Source organism: Pleurodeles waltl, chromosome 3_1 (genome assembly GCF_031143425.1).
Source record: "Pleurodeles waltl isolate 20211129_DDA chromosome 3_1, aPleWal1.hap1.20221129, whole genome shotgun sequence".
In the NCBI taxonomy this organism is placed as follows: Eukaryota; Metazoa; Chordata; class Amphibia; order Caudata; family Salamandridae; genus Pleurodeles; species Pleurodeles waltl.
In genome coordinates, this window is record NC_090440.1 from 873,724,184 (window position 1) to 873,739,448 (window position 15,265).

The 15,265-nt window shown below is 45.0% G+C and overlaps 1 long non-coding RNA gene across 1 annotated transcript in view; it reads right to left on the minus strand.

Annotated features, from left to right (window-relative positions):
* Window positions 1–543: 543 nt before the first annotated feature.
* Window positions 544–15,265, minus strand: part of LOC138284722 (uncharacterized) — a 172,873-nt gene continuing 158,151 nt past the window's right edge. Inside the window, exon 3 of the long non-coding RNA XR_011201448.1 lies at window positions 544–630. This is a non-coding gene — a long non-coding RNA (uncharacterized lncRNA). The remainder of the gene's footprint in view (window positions 631–15,265) is intronic.

Genomic DNA, 15,265 nt, shown 5'->3' on the forward strand with positions numbered 1-15,265 from the left:
ATTGCAACCTTGGTGGATGGGATACTCTTTCACAAACATGACAGATATCCTGTCCGCCGTATTACAAGTTCCATTATATCTTATGGAACTTGTAAAACGGTCGGCGGGATATCCGTCACGCTTGTGATAGAGTATTCCATCCGCCAAGGTCATAATGAGGCCAATAGCCACATGCTTCTTGGGGAGCAGCCATGATTCATTCCTGTTCAGACACTGTGGCATTCATGCAAGGCTACAAAGAGGAGAGTTTAATGATGGATTTACTTTGTGTAATAAGCCTATGTAACTTTTTGATTGCAATAGAAAACAATAAAATTGATAATGTCATGTCTAAAAGTACACACTGATATTTCAGGTAATAGTGCATATGCCATCTGCCATGGCTATTGACTCCTTATCTGAATCCATCCATGTGGGGTGAACGTCTTTACAAAGTGGCATCTAGAAAAACTAGAGGTGCCATTGAATACACATTCGGAATACTAAAAAGTAGATTCAGATGCTCGAATAAGAGTGACGGTGCACTAAAATACTCACCTGAAATAAGGTGCAAGATTGTAGCAACATGTGCAGTTCCACACAATGTAGCAACTCACAGAGGCTTGAAAGTCAGGGAATCTGAGTCTGAATCTGTTGATGAGGAAGAATAGTTACCACCACGTTTTCAGTATGATGCACTGAGAGCAGCAGAGGGTTGAATGCGATGTGCTACATAACTACTAATTATTATTCAGGGTAGGTGAACAATCCACACAATGTTAGCAAACAGAAATCAATTGCAGGTTTGCAAGTAAACCATAAGCAACCTTTATTCCTATGTCCCTCAAGGAATGTAAGCAGAGACCTGACGTTACCTCATGTTAGAAGTACTGAACAAAAATGTTTCACTTATGTGTACGTACACAGAATAAAACAAAAAATACATGAAAGTAACTGCCTATTACTTGCGTTTGGAACGAACAGAAGTGCTGGCCCCCACGTTTACACCTACAGCACCTCAATGCCTCGTTTCACACACACTCATAACTCAAAGTGTCACTGACAGATATGATACTAACACTAGATTGGTCCTCACTTTCCAGATGAACTATATGACTGACACCTGCTACCTGAGTGGCTTGTAATGTCTCAACAGAGACTAGGAGTGTTTGCACCAAAGGGACTGTGTGTGATTAGCTTTTATATCGACTGCATTAAAGAGAACAGGTATGACAATGGGCTCTTTATAGGGTACACAGGCAGCAAGAAGAGTGAGGCTATCCAGAAGTGGACTTTAGGCCTGATTTAGATAGTGACAGACGGGTTACTCCGTCACACTGGTCACAGATACCCCGTCTGCTGAAATTTAAATCCCATTATGTCCTATGGTATTTAGATTTCGGCGGACGGCATATCCGTCACAGTTGTGACGGATCAAGCTGCCCGTCAATATCTAAATCAGGCCCTTTGTCGCATTGCTTTCATTTTGCATCACCATGTGCTGCACACTTGTGAACAAGAAGCGGCCTGAGATCTGGGCCTATTCATTAGGGCAATATCTTCCGACGCAGCCTTAGCTATGGGAGTCCTTATGACTAAGATTTGCAATGCAGGCACATGAGCGTCCCTGCACACCAAACACTACATGCTTAATTCTCCAGGATTTCTTAATCTGACAATTTGTCAAATGCTAGGATTAGTAGGGATACTGCTTGTGAACCTATTCAAGAGGTGAGGAATCTGGAGGTAGAAGTATTGATCAGAGGAAAAAGTTATATACCTTTGGTAATGATCATTCTGGTGGATACTTTATCTACCTGCAGGTTCCTCACTGATCCCGCCCTCCTCCATTCTGAAGGATGATCATAGAACTGATTAATAAGGTTCCAAATCAGATTGCTGAAACCCACCACCATAATACTTGGCATCTTTCTTCATCTCTGTCTGTAAGGGTGCAGATAAAAACAGATAGGGATCTAATCTCAGGGTGGGCCCTATATGACTCCAGTGCTACCACCGAGGCTCCTGACAACAAAATAGAGCCAGTGCCCCCTACTGGTGTGGGACAGTTATGTTAGAAGTTTCCAGGTCCGTTCTAGCTCCTTGGATATTGGAGGAGGTGAGACATCTGTAGGTAGATAGAGAATCCACCAGAAAGATTATTACCACAGATAAGTAACTCTTTCCTCTTATCCCCATGGCTTCTAGCAACAAAATAGAGCTAGAGCCCCCTACTGGTGTGAGTTATGTGAGGTATTTCCAGATTCAGGCTAGTGCCTGGGATATTCAAGTGGTGGGACATCTGCAGAAAGACAGAGGATTCACCAAAAAGATTGTTACCAAAGATAAGTAACCCTATCATATTTCTTTAAGGGGAAGACCTGGAATCAGTGGGATTACACAAAATTTCCAGCACCCAGTGGTCCTATACCTCTCACTATAAAAACATTACCCCAGTTGTGTGGGTGGGCTTTCCGCTCTTGAAGTGATATGCCCTAGAATACAACCTGGAGACATCAAGTTTTTGCAATGAAAAGTGACCTATTTTGGCAGTGCGGGTAACTCGGGTATTTGGGTATGGGCATGGCTGCCACCTAGTAAAACCCACTAAACCCAGTCCTTTATGAAAACCGCAGGGTGGTGTGACTTGCGTGGATCCCACTACATTTTCTTAATTAGAATGCCCTGCAACCTACACATTTTGGCTACAATCATATATTTTCCTCATATTTCTTTGAAGGAGAGTTAAAAATCCACACCACCCAGAGTTCCCACACTTCTCCTGATAAAATCAGTGCCCCACTTATGTGGCTGGGTCTGTCGCTTGTGACAGTAACGGTTTGGTAAATTGTCTGATATTTCTTTTTTGTTTTTTGAGTGGGTGAGCACTTGCCCATGCCCACTAAGCAGAAGTACTGGTGGAAAGAGAACAATGTCCTATTTCAACAGGTACCTCTTCTGCTATTTTTGGTGCTAATGGCGGCTGAGATATGCCCCCAAGCACAAACCAAAGGGAAACCAGTACTTGATAATGGCACTAACAGGTTTCACTTTCAATTAGTGTGTTGTCATGCAGTGATAAAAAAAATGTCTTGGGATGTGGCAAGACAAACGATTCCCTCTTGTCCCAACATTATTTTTTAAACAGAAAATAAGGTGTGAGGACGAGATGGATTTTCTCCCACAGTGTTGTGGGTGAATCATTCACGTCCTCTGCACTGTGATGGTAGTGCAGTGGATGTGAACAGTTTGTCCACAGCACTTTAATGGTTAATTGTATTCTTAATGGTGGAACTGTTCCTTCTGCCTTTAAAATTGAGTCATTATTAGTTTTGTGAAACCTAATGAATCTTTTCTAGATCTAGGATTCTATAGGTCAATTACATTTTTTAATATAGTCTATAAAAGTTTAGCAAAAATCATTGCAAATAGTTTAAACAATTGTTCTTTTTCTTAAATTTGCAGAAATCAGACTGGTTCATGCCAAGACACGTCTTTATCTTCTAAGGCCACCTTTATAGCTGATCAAACCCGGATCTCTGAGACTGGGGGTGAATGTATGCATTGTTCAGCATTCCATCCATCATCTGTGTTTTTTTGCTTTTTGTCCCAAGTGGAAAGCGTATGCCCAGACATCGGTACTGTGCTCATTGCGCCACTGGATTCAAGCTAGCCTGGCTGATGAGGGGTGAAACCCCTCATCTGGTCCCAGGATGCTTCTTTCCGGTGTAGGGAGTACCTGGATTGGCAGTTTGGGCTGGACTGTTCCCATGAGGAGTAGGGCCAAGACTGATTTGCATATGGCTGGGTCCAAACTGGGGTGGCATGGTGGGCAAAAAACTGATGGATTAAACCCAGATCTCTGTGACTGGGGGTGAATGTTTGCATTATTCAGCAGTCCGCCCATCATCTGTTCTTTTTACCTTTGTAGCTGAAGCTATTGAACTATTTACATCTTTAAAAAAACAAAGTTGCATTCATCTTCTTGATGTCAAAAAGGCATTATACTTCAGGGCTGGAGAGTTTTATTACCTTTCCTTTAGTTCTAATTTTCCTCCATAGCTAACAGGGTTGATTATCTCTTTATATCAAAACTCTAATGCAAATATTATTACAATTAGTGTTGAAATCAGAAAACTATCGGCGTTAAGGAGGACTTGACAAAGGTGACTGATGTTAGCAACGGTATCAAGGGGGATCTGTCAAAGGTGTTTGATGTTACTAATATTATTTGCTTTATTTTATAGAGCTCCCGGCGGTACTGATTTTCAACTCCGAAGAAATTGTGCCACCAATTTACCAGGACCACTCCTATAAAACTATATGCAGATGTTACTGCACGTTGCTAGAGGGCAGAAGCTCAAATAATTCAAGTAGTTTTTAACTGTTTAACACTCCAACTGATGCAATCATAATAGTCACTCATAGTATATTAAATGGTCGCTCAGTCATTATTCAGAATACAACACAAGTACACACAAACCTTTTGAACTTGGCACACATTAACCACCCACCCCAATGCCCCCATGCCAGACACAGCTCAGCGTGATTCGCTACCATTCCATTCATCATGATCTACCTGTTCTGTGTATTTTGCAACTCCCTTTCACATAGCTACTCATCCCAGCATAAACTCCTTAACCATCCCTCCAGTTCAACCCATCACTGTCAATAATCAATAATCTCCTAGGACCCTGAGGCCAGGGTTCACGGTGGCCTGCCCTCCAGAGGGTTATTCAGTAACCTAATCATTTCGCCCCATGTCATGAAGTCCTCCACTACCTTTTTTTATCTCGCCAAGTATCATGCTTCATCAGTATTTCCTCGCCTGTGGCCCAGTCTAACATATCTTGGAGCATATTTAAGAGCCCATAGTGCCACCAGAGCATCACTTTTCGTGATGCCCCGGTGGCGCTAACCACTACTCCATATTTACAAGGAGGTGTAACGCCACTTTTTGTGGCGTTACACCTCCTTCTAAATATGGGCCCCTCCGACGCAGTTTTCTATGTCAGAGTGGCGCGCAATGGGTGTTGCAGCGCCAAACACTAACACCACCCAGGGGGTGGCGTTAGCATGGCAAAACAAGGAAGAAGGCTTTTATCCTTCCTCGTTTTTTACTCTTTCTATGTGTGCTGCATTCTGCAGCACACATAGAAGAAGCAAAATGCCATGGATGATTGTTTATGTGCAGAAAGGTGTCCCTTCCGGCACATAAACAATAATTCCAAAATGCTTTTATCCTTCCTCGTTTTTTGCTCTTTCTATGTGTGCTGCATTTTACAGCACACATAGAAGTGCCAAATCGCCATTATAGATTGTTTATGTGCAGGAAGGCACAACAATCTATCCCCTCAAGACAGACACCCTTGCACTATGGTGCAAGGATACCTGCGTTGGCAGCTTAATTCAGCACCGGCGCAGGGGTGTGCCTGTAAATATGGCCCATCCCTGCGTTTCAAAAATGGCGTAGTGCAGGGCTGCTATTTTTGGTGCACGACCACGCTGCACCACTTTGTCATAATTCTTGTCCCTTGTTTCCATTTGTCCACTTCTGGTGGAACACCTAGCCAATGTTTAGGTATTCTCCTTTTTGCAAGTACACTCCCCAACCTCCCTCCTCCCCTCACAGAAATAGACATTTCCTAGTCATCTTCAGCCTTTTCTTGTTGGCCAGGAGACCGAGTATGCATTGTTGGACCGAAGGCTGTACCACTCATACTGTGTGTATGCTTGTCCAGTGCATACTACCAAAACCTACGCACCTCCTGGGGCTTGTATGAAGTCTGCCCCTTCCTCTCAACAGTGCTATGACCTGGAGGATCGCCGAGAGTACATCTCAGAGAGTTTGGCAGGGGGCAGGTAAATTATGTAAAAATAATTATGCTGAATAAGATTAAAACAAGCATTGCTCGACTTCTGCCTCACCCTCAGGCACACTTTGTCCAAGTCCCCTTCAGTAAGAAGGTCAGGCAACACTTGTCCTGTATTTTTAATCTTGACAGTGGTCTATCCGCACGTAGAGCTCTGGTAGGAATATTATTAGTATTCTACAGTTCGATAAAGTGTACATTCAACCATGTTTCTAGAGGGTGCAGGGGCTTCTGGAAAAGTGGGCCACATTTCCCGAGCTGTACATGCTATTTTTCTATTTGAAGGAAATGCTGTGCTCCTATATCAAAGAGCTTTTGTGCAGCAACAGAACTCAAAAATATGTAATCAGGGTACAGGTCTGTCAGGGACTGACTTCCTCCCCGCTTCCAATTATCCACAGACATATTCTGCATGATCTGTGCAAAGGGATATATAAGCATTGCTGATGCAAATAGGGCATGTTTTTCTTAATAGCCCTGCTCCACACACCACAAATCTGTTGTATAACAAACAGTAAATGAAATGGAACCTCTCTCCTCAGCATAAATAAACGGTCTAGTATATATTCCAGACGCCTACTGTTGAGTAATCTTTTTTCCCCAGTTGTCCTGTTCCTTCAGCCAATTCACTGCATGCCGTCACTCTGTCACCATGTGATAGAGTTATGTGGTGAATCCATTTTAGTTCTTATTGGGACACAGGAGTTTAGCTTAGCCTTTGGCTTGCAGTCCTATGCCCCGTCACTTATTGACCTTTTACCTACTTAGCTTGATCTGTTTTATTTCACTTATGTTATCATTTCTTCTAACTGGCTACCATTGTCTATTTTTATAAGAAATGTTTTGATTTGCATGTTCAGTGCCACTGAGAAGGCTTCATTATCAGCGCCATGATCAGTGATGTACGTAGGTACTGTCATCATGTCCCTTTCTCACTCCTGTGTGATAGGAGCATAATGTGCATTTGTTGGGGATTGTTTATGTAATGGTCGCCACAAGTCTGCCTCCTTATCAGTTGTTTAGGAACATACCTGCATCAGGGATCCTACATGATCTGTATAAATACATTTCACATGGCAAGGTCATTATAGGGGTTCCTTCCAGATGACATCTATGCTGCACGTCACCTTGCTGCAGAACTCAGCCTTTATGTCACCACGGAGTCTGACCTAGAGACCTCGTTCCAAGGTAATGAGGGTTGGGGGGCGCTTCTCATGGACATGGTACTGGCAGATTAGGTTTATCCTGCCTAGTTCTCATTAGGTTAGAGATTAGGTTCTTTATGTTAGGATTTTTATATCTCATATTTATTGTAAGATGGTGGAAAGGGGTTTATATTCACAACTCTCATCTTCACAATTCTGCTTCTTTTACTGTTCATTATCCTAAGCATTGCAGCACATGTACTTTATCCTAGATTGGAGTCATTTCAATAAATATATTGAAAATTCTCCTGTATCTCCTTCATTGCCTATATGTGAATGAGACTTGTTGCTAACAAAAGAAACAGGTAACTTATGTTCCACCACGACTTCCCTGAGAGTTCCTATCTAGAGTCCATGCAAGGCTGCCAGAAATCACTTTTGCTTTCTGAGTTTTGGTTAGGTCCTGCTTGTGAGCCAGGAGGGTTCGGCTGACAGTTCCAACTTGTTGTAGGAGTGACTCAGTCGCCTGCAAAGCAAAAGTGCTTTCATCCCAAAACCAGCAGTCTCGCTTAGGAGCAAGAGTCCAACTACAACAGTTTCATGTAGGGCATCTCCAGCTCACCCTTAGTCTATTCTCTCCGTAATGTAGTAAATTTAACTCTACTTTGTTTCACTGCCCAAATCTGCTCAACTAGGAATGCATCCAATTCCACAAATACCTTTTCTACCATCTCTACTATTATACTCTGAAAGACATATAGGCACTGTGGCAAAAAGGCCATTTTAGCTAACACTACCTTGCCCATCACTGACAGCTGCAACGTATTCCAGGATTTAATGAAAACCCACAGCCCGGTCACCTCTCGGCCCATATTCAGCTTGTCAATTCCTAACTCATCATGTGCAACATGTATCCCTAACTATCGAAGCTTTGTTGTGACTCGGTCAAGACCCACCACTGGAAGCTGCTGAGCTTTAAGTCTTCACAGTGGAAATAACTTAGATTTTTTTCTAGTTGCGCTATCCCGATACTCCCCCAAATTCTAGTGCAGCAAGATTGGGACTGAGTAAAACGGCTGCCAGGCATCAATCAGGCATCATCTACATACATGGATATGTATGTGATCACAGGTCATTCCACTGTGAGTAGGCATACGACCTTCCACACTATCCTTGCAATGGATGCCTTTAAGGGGGTTGTTGGTCGGGGGCATTGCCTTGACCAGTCAGTGGGAGTAGAGTGCTTGCTACGGGTGAAGCAGTCCACGCTGGAAGAGAACCTCTGGCACCTTGAAACAGAAGAGTGAGTTGCCTGAGGCCTTGCAGACCCCGAAGGAGGAATGTGAGCAACATTTAGAGGTACAAGGTAAACTACTCCCTAAACTGGTGGGAATAACTTAATACCGCACTTGCAGAAGGATGACGGGTTGGTCGGTTGCAGGTATGGCTTACACCACTGAGAGACAGGGATGCCCCTTATGCAAATAACCGACCTGGTGGGAAATAAAGTATTTTTCTAAACTGAAATGCATGCTGTGTTCACAGAGCACTATAGAGACCTGTATAGCGCTGGCAATCCAGTCCTGGAAGAAACTCTGAAAACATTTTAAGCGAGCGTGACTCTTCCACAGTTACCAGCTGGGGAGTAAGAGACACTGAGAGCCCCATTGGAGAGCCCGAGATCAGAGCTGCTATAAAAGAACTGGCTCATGGTGAATCGCTGGGGATGGATGGCCTCTCGAATGAATTCTACCAAGAGTATACCTCCTTGCTGGGCTTGGCACTGGTCGGAATGTATGCCAGTGCATTGGACTGTGGACACCTCCCAGATACAGCCAGGGAGGCCCTCAGACTCTCACTACCCAAACCCTTGAGTGACACTCTTGATGTATCATCAATGCTGAATTTGGATTATAAACATAGACGTCCTTTAGGGGTCGCCAGGGGTGGCAGCTGCGACCCCTGGCTTGCCCCTTGCAACCCCTGGCACTGACAGTGGGACCCCTGACCTAACAGGTGGCATAATCAGTGCCAGGAACACAGTGGGAGCTTGTACTTTTGGACGTCGGTTGGGGCTCCACTCCATTCAATTTATATTTTTTTTATTACACTAATAGTGAATAATATTAAATCATTGACTATTAATGTAATAAAAAATGGAGTGCAATTAGACCTTCCCTGGTAGCTGAGAAAGGTAAGAAAAATATTTTAAATGTATATTGTATGCGTGCTTGCGGGTGAGAGTGTGTTTGTGTGAATGTGTGTGTGTATCTAAGTGTGGCGTGTGAGTGAAAGTGAAGGTCAAAGGGCATGTGATGTCACTTTCGCTACCCCTAGCATTTTGGTGAACTGACATCCATGATTTTGAGATTCTTAGTATTATATTGGCTACCAGGCTCCAACCCCACCTCACAACCCTGGTACACGAAGACCAAAACAGGTTAATTCCAAAGCACATTATATGGCTCAATATACAGCAACTGCATTGCATTCTTGACAAAACGTCTGACACATTGTACCCAGAGGTGTTGTTATTCTCTGTAGACATACGGAAAGGCTTTGACACGCTGTAATGGGGCTTTTAGCAAGTGGTGATGTGCCGAATGGCTGTGGGGGGGGTGTAGGAAAGTGGAGTAATATATGGTGTGGGGGTTAATCCTCACCATGTGATACTCTCACAATGCCCCAGAGATGGTCCTTGGATTCACACTAGTAAATCCTTAGCTCAGTCTTGGTAGCGTGGCAAAGAGCAGTCAGGCTTTGCTTAGAGGAATATGTGTTAAGCATCTCACAGCACAAACATGGACAATAAGCAATTGACGCAACTCGAAAGAAATTCAACACCAATTTATAAAAATAGAGCTTATTTTATATGAATTTAGACACCAAAATTAACAATATAGATTCAGGAGAACCGGAGATATCGATTTCAGAGGCAGTAGAAAATCACTGCAGAAATGGCATTTAAACGTGTCAACGAGAAAATGTCACAGGTTGAAAAAATGCACTTAAAAGATGAAGTGCATGGAACTCTTGGGGGGATTAAGCTAGTGCAGTTCCTGGGACCAGATCAGGACAGTCAAAGCAGTTTTTCCTGGGCCATGGCATCCAGATGCATAGTTGTCCTGGCTGTCTGTGGTGCTGAACGGGACTCGTGTTGAAGTCAATGCAGAGATGCCACTGGTGAAAAACGACCACTTGGAGGTCACGCTGCAGGGTACCCTTGTAGGAATATGGTAGTGCCAGCCCTGGGACCAAGCCACAACAGTCATTTCACTTCTATCAGATCTGTGGGGTCTGGGTGCAGAGTTGTCCTGGTTGTCCATGGTGCTGAAAGGGGCTTGCTGCAGTGCTGATTTTACCATACAAACAGTGTTGCGACAACAGAGATCCAAAAATCAGCTGTGGGGTCATTGCTGACATCAGACATAGGTGCTGGGCAGTAGTCTCCTCTTGCAGTGTCGAGGTAAGGGGTCGTCAAGATGCTTTGGAGACGTCTGGAGGTCCGTGGAAATGTGGTAGCGGTCTGTAACTTTGCAGTAGGCCGGACTATGGCCCCACAATGCACTTCACCAACTGGATCCAGTCGATCCCTCGGCGGGCCTGATGGTTGGCGATTCTTTGGTTCCAGAGTGTCTTTTTACCTGCAGTTTGCAGGGGACTGGTGCTCCCAGTCCAAACGGAGACTGAGGGTATTTCTGGCATCCACAGGGGTCCCTCTGGTCAGGAGTGATGAGTTTCAGCCAAGGACAAAGGTCAGTCATGCAGTTCCCAGTCTGTTGCCTCAGGGACAGAGCTTCCCTCTTGCTTTGGAGCAGTGGGCAGTGTCCGGCTGCCGATGATGCAGTGCTTCTCTGTTTCATTCTTTGAAGTCCATCAAATCTGAAGTTCTGGTGTCAGGGGTGTTCCTTAAATCTTGGATTTAGGGGAGTTAGGGATGTTGAGACTAGTGGCCAATGGGCAGCTAGCACCTACAAATAATACGGCCCTGAGGTGACCACATATGGTGGGAGAGGTCACCTTTAGCTACCCAGAACTTGTGCCACTCCTAAGATGGCAGAAATAAAAATGTAGTGCACAGACTGGGCTGCTCACCCTAGATATATGGCCCACCTACTGGGGGTGTACACAGTCCTGCATACATAATTTCCCATCTTTTCACAAGCAAATGTTCTTGGGGGGAGGGCTGTTTCCTGGCTGGAGGACAGTGCAGATGTCTATCAGTGGCAGTGAACTCTTTGAAGCTTACCACCCTGATGGCTCTATTCACTAGACTGGCTGGGGTGGTGGGAGGTGTGACCTCTGGGAGCACCCATGCTTCCTGGCAGGAGGTAAGAGCTCTGTCTTGGTGGCAGCAAATGCATGAAAAAGTGCGGGCTGATTGGCCAGAGCACAAAGGAAGGTGAAAAACAGGTAGGCAACCTCTGGTGTGCCACCTGGGTGCATGCCAGATGTTCCTTGACACAAGATTTGTGTTGGGGGAGAGAAAGCAGGTTGTTTGACACCAAACTCAACATATCTAGGCCAGTGCTTAGTTTGCAAATAAAAATGTGCCGATACCTAAAGCTCTCCTCCAAAACACGCTGTTGCTACATTTAAACATGCGTGCACAGAAAACTGAGGCAGCATAATCTTAGAGCCATCTCAGGCCTTTTTAATCCATTTACAGACCCTCACTGCCCCTTCAGCTCACACTTGCAGCTTTCTGCTTTCTCCCTTTGTGACGCTTTTTTGTTTTTCTCTTCGTCCGTCTTTCCCAGATGTCTTTTGCTCACAATAAATACCTGCTGCAGAAAAATAAGTGCTGGCCCTCAAAAGTAAGTGCAGGTGCCCCTCACTGGAAATCACTGGCTCAAATTAAGCACTGATCTAGGCAGTACCTTAATGAAGCTAGCAGCCCTGGTCAACCGGGGCTTAAGTCCCATGTTATCCTATGAACCGGCCTGCACTTATAGTGTAACCTTAATGAAAAGGACACTATAGAGACATATAAGTTTGTGCTTATGTGCCTGCACCTCAAATATAATGCACCCTGCCTCCTGCACTGCAGAGGCCTTCATTGGCGGTGTCTGACATATATGCAAGGTAGTGCATGGGACAGTGCCACTGTTGGTGAGGGCACAGTCGAACTCGAGCATTTTACACCACACTGGCAGTCTTCAATGGCATGCCTGCCATCAGTTGTTTGGCTGGACCACCTAGGGTGGCACAACCTTGTGCCGCAGCACTCAGGACTCCTTAACCACTTATTCCCTGGGTACATGGGGACCATTTACTAGGGACTTACAAAGAGGTAAAGTTTTGCCAATCAGGAATTCACCATGTTAGCACAACAATTTAGAGAGAAAACACATACACTGGGGCCTAGTTTGCAGGTCTCAGTGCACTGTCAGAGTCGAAAGGCCAGCAGCTAGGGGTTCAAATGGGGGGCAAAAAGTGGGTGGCATCTGCAAAGAGCTCAGTTTTCTTACAGAGAGGGGTGGAGCAGGAGGGTTAGGCTGCTCTATGCGGATGCGCAGGCACACATACACACGAGCAGGTGTATATTTTGTGATTTTGGAGTTTACTGAGGCATATGGCAGGCCTGCCCTCTCTCCGCCATGCTCTCCGCATGGAATCATGATGGAACCAGTAGCCTGTTTGCTGCAGAAGAAGGGTCGTGGGAGGAGGATACCATTGCATGACTGGGAGCACACTGTCTCGCTTTATGGAGACACCATGTTTATTCTTTGAGAGATTCAGTATGGGCATTCCATGGAGCGTGTCCATCGTGGAGGATTTCGGTCATGTTTCTGGCCTACAGATGAACTGGCAAAAATCATGCACTTTCCCTGTGTCCCTTGGGCTGGCAGAACCTCCAGAAGTGGTGCAGGATATTAGGCTCCAGTGGGAATCTACAGCAGCGGCATAAAAAATGGCAACCTTAGAAGACTGCTGCGCGCCCTCTAAGGGAGCGTCACATTTTGGAGGATACTGAAACTCCCTAATGTGGCCCGTATAGCGTTAACCAAGATGCTCATGTGGCCCAGGATCCTTTACTATTTTGCCACTTTGTCCAGGTGGATACCAAAGTTATGGTTTCAATCTATTAATGGCATGCTCATGTATCTGACCTAGGATGGGCAGTGCATCTGTATTTCGTAACACATACTCCAAAGGGCGACTGCTAAAGTCGGTCTCTGACTTTGAGCTGTACTATTATGTGGAGCAGCTACAGTGGATTGCTCGCTGGCTGGTGGCTCTTGGTCTAGCCAAACTGGGGGAGTTTGGGACTGTGCACAGAGGGGGAATGTTATTGGCCATGCTGTTGGGGGCCCATCTGGCTCCATTCAGCCTGGCACATCTCCTATGGCTAGCACTCTGGTCCTGGCACAATGTGCCACTGATGGGGTTCCATACTCTCCAGAGGAGGTCATTACCCCTCCCAGCGAGTATCTACCCTGACAGGAGCAGACGTGGAGACTCTAGGAGACTACTAATCTGAGGGCTCTTTCTGCACAGCAGAGGAGCTGTAGGCCAACATGGCATACTAGGCACCCAGTTTTTAAAATACCAGCGACAGTAGGTGGCATACAAAAATGGTGGGGCACTATACGACCATACATAAAAATAAAGCTTTAACAAAGAAATTTTTTATTACCTTAGCCTGCAGCACATTCTCAATGTTCTCCAGTCTCTGGCTCCAGACTTCTCTGAGCGTGAGGTCCTGCAGCCAACTACCTTATCCAATCCAGACGCTGCTCTTTTGCTGATAACAATATTAAGCAGAAGAGTGTAGTGTCTGAATTAGCTGGAGCAGGCTGGCTCAGTGCTCGGAAAGGCATTGGAGGCCCGTTCCTGCTCCCCAACTCAAATGTTTGAGACAGCTGGGTTGGACAGGTTTGAATTGCACATGTCGGGCTGGCTGTAGCAAGATAGCTGGCCAAACTGACATGCGCACTTCAAACTGAAGTGGTCACTCCTCATTGCTGCCAATCAGCAGAAATAACTCCCTGGCCCCGCCCTCACATTCCGTTTGGCACAGAGTAAAAAATAAAATGGTAATAAAATCATTTTATTACCATTTAATTATTCATGCTTTGTGCAGCAATGTGGTGGGGGGCGACCCTCCTCCATTCCTATGGAGGAACCGCTGCTGTAAAATATAGGGCCTGATGCTGACTGTGCTACAGTTGTATGGGACCCTGGAACTGGAACCCCCCATTCATTAATTTCAGACTTTTTTGATGTTTGGGCAAAGGGGACAACTGATCTCCTTGCTGCACAGAACTGCACTATCCAAGAAGTTTGATGACCTGTTGCATTTACGTCACAGATGGGAAACTCTGCTTGGTAAGGCTTTCACTGGTAAGGAGTGGGGCCAGACCCTAGAACATTCATGCAGGTACACTTGCAACACAAGATTTAAATGTATGCAATTTAATTACTTGCACTGTACATATCTTGCACCACACAGACTTAATGTTATGTTACATGCCACTGACGTGGGCTGTCCTGGATGCTCCCTTTTTGATACAGACTTCTTCCATATGGCGAGGAGCTGCCCAATAATTAAACGCTTTTGGATGCAGGTCATAAGAGACTGAAGCGTACTTTAGACCATCAGCACCTTCATACATGCGGTATATTCCTTCTGGGGTTTTCTAAAAGGTGGCTGGAGAAAAAATCAGGCAATAGATTCCTCAACCTGGTCCCGGGTAGAGCCCACAGAGACATTGCACATCATTGGAAGTCTCTCCATGGCTCCCACACAGCCGATAGAGAAGGGAGGTGGAGATTTGGGTCTTTGCAGAAGTAGTGGTGCTGTGTGCTGAAGAGTATAGGGGGATACACAGGCTACCACATGCTAACCTATGGGCGGAGTTGCTGACCAGTTTTCTGGGTGGGGCCCTTTAGATTGAGATGAAATAGGGCACTCGCTTGCCATAAAAAAGCTCCCTCCATATACTGATGCCCATGAAATGGAGGAACCGGCAGTGCATATTCCCATCAAGAACTACACTGAGCAACCTCTTTTGCTACAGGTTATGTGTTATGTTTTTTTTTCTTAGTTGGACGTGTTTATGCTGAATTTTTACTAATAAATATTCATGTATTCCGAATTATGAAACTGCATAGAAAATGAATTAATATAGAAAATAATGCACGACTTGGAAAATGTGTCTACTCGAGTGGCCGCTAGTAATCACAGTGTCCCTGTTAACTGCTTATTAAAACGAAATGTCGTGCTCATGTTTAGATTAATGTAGTAGTATGTTATATTAATGA